The sequence below is a fragment of the Salvelinus sp. IW2-2015 genome, linkage group LG26, assembly GCF_002910315.2.
Source record: "Salvelinus sp. IW2-2015 linkage group LG26, ASM291031v2, whole genome shotgun sequence".
Classification (NCBI taxonomy): domain Eukaryota; kingdom Metazoa; phylum Chordata; class Actinopteri; order Salmoniformes; family Salmonidae; genus Salvelinus; species Salvelinus sp. IW2-2015.
Genome location: NC_036866.1, coordinates 41,100,801 through 41,107,206, shown reverse-complemented (window position 1 = coordinate 41,107,206; position 6,406 = coordinate 41,100,801). Strand labels below are relative to the sequence as shown.

Here is a 6,406-nt window from a genome sequence, read left to right as displayed (position 1 = left end):
AGACAGTGTTGAGTTGATTGCATATCTGCAATCGGGATGTTGTAATTGAAGACAACAAATTCTATGCAAGGGGAATTCAGAGCTTTATGCTTTTCATGGAGATACACTACATGACCAAAAGTATGTGGACACCTGCTCGTCGAACATCTCATTCCAAAATCATGGGTATTAATATGGAGTTGGTCCCCCATTTGCTGCTATAACAGCCTCCAAACTCTTCTTGGAAGGATTTCTATTAGATGTTGGAACATTGCTGCGGGGACTTGCTCTGTTCAGGCCTGTCATGTTCTTCCACACTGATCTCGACAAACAATTTCTGTATGGACCTCACTTTGTGCATGGGGGCATTGTCATGCTGAAACAGGAAAGGGCCTTCCCCAAACTGTTGCCACAAAGTTGTAAGCACAGAATCGTCTCTAGAATGTCATTGTATTCTGTAGCGTTACGATTTCCCTTCAACGGAACTAAGGGGCCTAGCCGGAAAGATGAAAACCAGCCCCAAAACATTATTTACATTTAACATTTACATTTAAGTCATTTAGCAGACGCTCTTATCCAGAGCGACTTACAKATTGGAAAGTTCATACATATTCATCCTGGTCCCCCCGTGGGGAATGAACCCACAACCCTGGCGTTGCAAGCGCCATGCTCTACCAACTGAGCCACACGGGACCAGGACATTGGTCATGTAGTGTATTATTCCTCCACCAAACTTCACAGTTGGCACTAGTCATTCGGGCAGGTGGCGTTCTCCTGGCATCCGTCAAACCCAGATTTGTACGTCGGACTGCCAGATGGTAAAACGTGATTCATCCAATGGCGGCGAGCTATACACCACTCCAGCCTACACTTGGCATTGCACATTGTGATTTTAGGCTTGTGTGCGGCTGCTCAGCCATGGAAACCCACTTCATGAAGCTCCCGACGAACAGTTATTGTGCTGACATTGCTTCCAGAGGCAGTTTGGAACTCGTGGTGAGTGTTGCAACCGAGGACAGACGATTTTTACGTGCGACACATTTCAGCACTCGGCGGTCCCGTTCTGTGAGTTTGTGTGGCCTACCACTTCGCAGCTGAGCCGTTGTTGCGCCTAGACGTTTCCACTTCACAATAACAGCACTTACAGTTGACAAGGGCAGCTCTAGCAGGGCAGAAATTTGACYAACTCTTGTTGGAAAGGTGGCATCCTATGACGGTGCCACGTTGAAAGTCACTGAGCTCTTCAAGAAGGCCATTCTACTGCCAATGTTTGTCTATGGAGATTTCATGGCTGTATGCTCAATTTTATACACCTGTCAGCTGAAATAGCCGAATCCACTAATTTGAAGAGGTTTTAATACTTTTGTATAAACAGTTGAATTCAGAAGTTTACATACACTTAGGTTGGAGTCATTAAAATTTGTTTTGCAACCACTCCACTAATTTCTTGTTAACAAATTATATTTTTGGCAATTCGGTTAGGACAGCTACTTTGTGCATGACAAGTCATTTTTCCAACAATTGCTTACAGACAGATTATTTAACTTATAGTGAATTATATCACAATTCCAGTGGGTCAAAAGTTTACATACACTAAGTTGACTGTGCCGTTAAACAGCTTGGAAAATTCCAGAAAATGAAAGCTTCTGGAATTTGGAGGTGAACCTGAACCTGACTTATTGGAGGTGTACCTGTGGATGTATTTCAAGGCCTACCTTCAAACTCAGTGCCTCTGTGCTTGACATCATGGGGAAATCAAAAGAAATCAGCCAAGACAAACAATTGTAGACCTCCACAAGTCAGGTTCATCTTTGGGAGCAATTTCCAAATGCCTGAAGGTGCCACGTTCATCTGTACAAACAAGTATAAACACCATGGGACAACACAGCCGTCATACCTCTCAGGAAGGAGATGCGTTCTGTCTCCTAGAGATGAACGTACTTTGGTGCGAAAAGTGCAAATCAATCCCAGAACAACAGCAAAGGACCTTGTGAAGATGCTGGAGGAAACAGGTACAAAAGTATCTATATCCACAGTAAAATAAGTCCTATATCGACATAACCTGAAAGGCCACTCAGCAAAGCAGAAGCCACTGCTCCAAAACCGACATAAAAAAAGCCAGACTACAGTTTGCAACTGCACATGGGACAAAGATCGTACTTTTTGGAGAAATGTCCTCTGGTCTGATGAAAAAAAAGAAATGGAACTGTTTGGCTATAATGACCATCGTTTTGTTTGGAGGAAAAGGGGGATGCTCACAAGCCGAAGAACCTCATCCCAACCGTGAAGCACGGGGGTGGCAGCATCATGTTGTGCGGGTGCTTTGCTGCAGGAAGGACTGGTGCACTTCACAAAATAGATGGAATCATGWGGCAGGAAAATGATGTGGATATAGTGACGCAACATCTCAAGACATCAGTCAYGAAGTTAAAGCTTGGTCGCAAATGGGTCTTCCAAATGGACAATGGACAATGGACAAGCATACTTCCAAAGTTGTGGCAAAATGGCTTACGGTCAACAAAGTCAAGGTATTGGAGTGGCCATCACAAAGCCCTGACCTCAATCCTATAGAAGATTTGTGGGCAGAACTGAAAAAGTGTGCGAGCAAGGAGGCCTACAAACCTGACTCAGGTGCACGAGCTCTATCAGGAGGAATGGGCCAAAATTCACCCAARTTATTGTGGGAAGCTTGTGGAAGGCTACCCAAAACTTTTGACCCAGGTTAAACAATTTAAAGGCAATGCTACCAAATACTAATTGAGTGTATGTAAACTTCTGACCCACTGGGAATGTGATGTTAGAAATAAAAGCTGAAATAAATCATTCTCTACTATTATTCTGACATTTCACATTCTTAAATTAAAGTGGTGATCCTAACTGACCTAAAACAGGTCATTTTTACTCGGATTAAATGTCAGGAATTGTGAAAAACTGAGTTTAAATGTATTTGGCTAAGGTGTATGTAAACTTCCGACTTCAACTGTATAGTGTGCGAGTAATACTGTAGGGCAGAATCATATAATCTGAGATATTCACGTGCAACCTGACCTTTAGCTGTAACATGAACTGCAAATCTGTCACTGACATCAATACAGTGATTTATGTGAAAATGAACGATACAGGTGTGTAATACCTCAAATGGCAAATGTATAATCCTTGAATAGTCACCCAATAACTAAAGAAATACAAACTACTCAGAGGAAGTAGAATATTAGTTCAATACATCGGGTACAATAGCAGGTGTAGATTCAATTCAAAAGTTGTGCTTTTTTTTAAAGTGTATTTTTTAAGTGTACAGTACCTAGGCCAAGGTTTGCCAACTGGGGGCCCGCAGGCCGGTGGTTTTATTTGGCCCTTTAAGTTTTCTTAGCAAATGTTTTTTATTCTTATTTTGGAATTTTAATTGTTGGACATAAGACTGTAAAAAACACCAGGAAAACAGCACCAAGTGTTCTGGTCCCAAGTATTCCCACGCATTATAGAGAAACACGTGATCGTATACAAATGTAAGCAAGGTTTGAAATMATGCTTTAGTCAAATATATCCYGTTGGACTTTTTGCGTTCAACTTGCAGGCTACAAATGATGTTCCGGTCCCTCGACCATCTGCTCAAGAAAATAAAAAATGTCCCGTGGCTYAATCTAGTTGATGATCCCTGACCTAGACTATATGTGTGAAAATGAGATGAGAGAATTGTGGTAAAGAAGAATGAAAGCCTGGGAATAAGATGAGGGCAGAGAGGGCAGTGATTGGGTTCAGCAGTGAAAGGGGAGGCATGCCCAGAGAGGACAATAACATGTCAAAGAAAAACTTTCCAGCAGACCAGGTAATGTATCTGTCAAATCAAAATCAATGTTTATTGGACAGGTGCACTGGATACAGGTTGAAACGGTACAGTCAAATGCTAACTTGCTAACTTTCCATAACAATGCAGTACTATCAATAGCAATCAAGATCCACTGTGATGACATGATCAAAATGTAATCAATCACATAGACCAAAACCAAGCCTCAGAACTTAATGCAATTCACATTTACATTTTGGTCATGGAATACAGGGTTTTAGTACATTCTTCGGTTGTTTATTTTCATTTCTGGAAAACATCTGGGAGAACAGCATAATGACCTCTAGTCGAAGTAAACAAATATCTCTTATTAGAATGTTTCCACTTCTAAAATGCCCAATTCCTCTGCGATTTGTCAGGCCAGAAAATGSCCTAATCTGTGGATATATATAGTTTTTTCAACAGTTGTGTGAAGTCATCCCATTTTGAAATATTGCCCCATTATCCGGTTGTTGTATTGGGGACAGACCTCCAGCTCGTTGCTTAGAGTAAGTAGCCTACGGTGTTAAAATAGAAATGCTGACATTCCTCAAGCTTTCCTCAAACTGCACCCTGGGCTTGAAGTAATTATTTCCCCACTCAGTGGCCCACTAAGTTAAAACAACACTGGTGACTTTGTGCAATCTTGTAATAGGGGATTGGCATTTTTTTGTGTGCATTTCCTTACTTTAACTCTGAGACAGGGAACCTTAATCTTTGCTGATAAACTGGCTATGATTATGAACAACTTTTAAACTTTTTATTTGTTTTTGAGTCTTATAGGCATTGAGGACTACTCTCCCTTACACCCAAAATCATATTGGATAAAACAGAAATAAAAAGGTCAAACGAAGGGAGAAATTGCACTCCCCCATAGTGGCGAACACACTGATGACAACTAACAGACCAGTGAGTGTTTGAGGAGGAAGACTATCCTTGGGGCTCACCACGGGAAGCAGGAAATAGGAAAAGTCATTTTTATTAAAGGTTCAATGCAGCTGTTTTTTTATCTCATTTTCCAATAATTTGTTAATTTTTTTTTTTAAGTACCTTACTGTGATTGTTTTCAATTAAAGTGGTCAAAAAGAAACAAGAATAGCTTCTTAGCAAAGAGCAATTTCTCAAGCAAGAATTTTGCTGCGACAGTCAAGGAGTGGTCTGAGTGGGGAGGGGAAAACGAGCGCTTAGCGTAGTCGTCTATTAACGCCTAACAGTCCCACCGTGACGCAGGCGCATTTGGACTTGTAACCCCTTTAAAACATTGTGTGTTTGAGCTACAGACTTGGCTGATACCAACCATTAGTCTGTGTGATAAATGGGGGCTGAGCTAGACAGTGTTTGTGAGACAAGGGCAGACCCTGAAGGGGGTATTTTTTTTAACAAAAATCTATGTAGAGTCAGAATGGTTTGAGCTCCAAACTATTAAAAGCTATCTATGAAAAGCAGAGACTGACAAACATGCACATGTTTTGCTCTATGTCACTCACAAGCTACACAAGAGTCCTTATAAGGTAAAGGGTTATTCTACATAGGAAATCCCAGGACATTGTGTCTATATTACTGTAATAAGCTCACATAGCGGCTGTCACAAACGCCAAACAGCTGTCACTAACTAGTTGGATATTAATTTCCCACTGAGCAAACCATTTCTGTACATACAGCATTATTATAAATTCATTTGTCAGGTTTTTGCTTTGTCAATAAAACTCACAAATGCAACTGTTAAATCAAATTATTTTGTTCTCATGTAGTCCTGAAAATAAAAAAASGTAAAACACTTCATTGTGAGACTAAATATAAAGGCTGGACATGCAGATAAATGACAGTCTGATAAATGAAAAGCTGGGTCTCGGGACGGATAGGGTTAACTAATTTACTGCCTGGTGAGGTCATCAGGCAGAACAAAACTCCATCCCACCAAAACAGGCTTAAATTTCAGGCAGTCTTTTCAAACAGCTCTTACACTAAAAATCCATTATCATAATTTTCCCAATGTAACAGTATTATTCTAACCTCATAGTGTGGAAATACAGTGCATTTGGAAATCATACATTTTTCCACATTTTGTTACGTTACAGCCTTTTTCTGAAATGGATACATTCGTTTTTTCCCCATTCATTTATTTAAAAAAAATCTGAAATATCACATTTACATAAGTATTCAGACCCTTTACTCAGTACTTTGTTAAATCACCTTTGGCAGCGATTACAGCCTCAAGTCTTCTTGGGTATTGTTATATGTGCTCCCTCTCGGCCTCAAGGTCACCAGGCTGCTAGTTATGGCGCACACCTGTCACCATCGTTACACGCATCAGCGCATTATGACACTCACCTGGACTCCATTACCTCCTTGATTACCTGCTCTATATATATATATATATACATATATACATATATATATATACATACATACAGTGGGGAGAACAAGTATTTGATACACTGCCGATTTTGCAGGTTTTCCTACTTACAATTCTTACTGGTTGGAAGGTGATCAAATACTTATGTCTTGCAATAAAATGCAAATTAATTACTTAAAAATCATACAATGTGATTTTCTGGATTTTTGTTTTAGATTCCGTCTCTCACAGTTGAAGTGTACCTATGA

The 6,406-nt window shown here is 40.3% G+C and overlaps 1 protein-coding gene across 1 annotated transcript in view; it reads right to left on the bottom strand.

Annotated features, from left to right (window-relative positions):
- immp2l (inner mitochondrial membrane peptidase subunit 2) overlaps positions 1–6,406 on the bottom strand; it is a 149,509-nt gene that overhangs the window by 42,401 nt on the left and 100,702 nt on the right.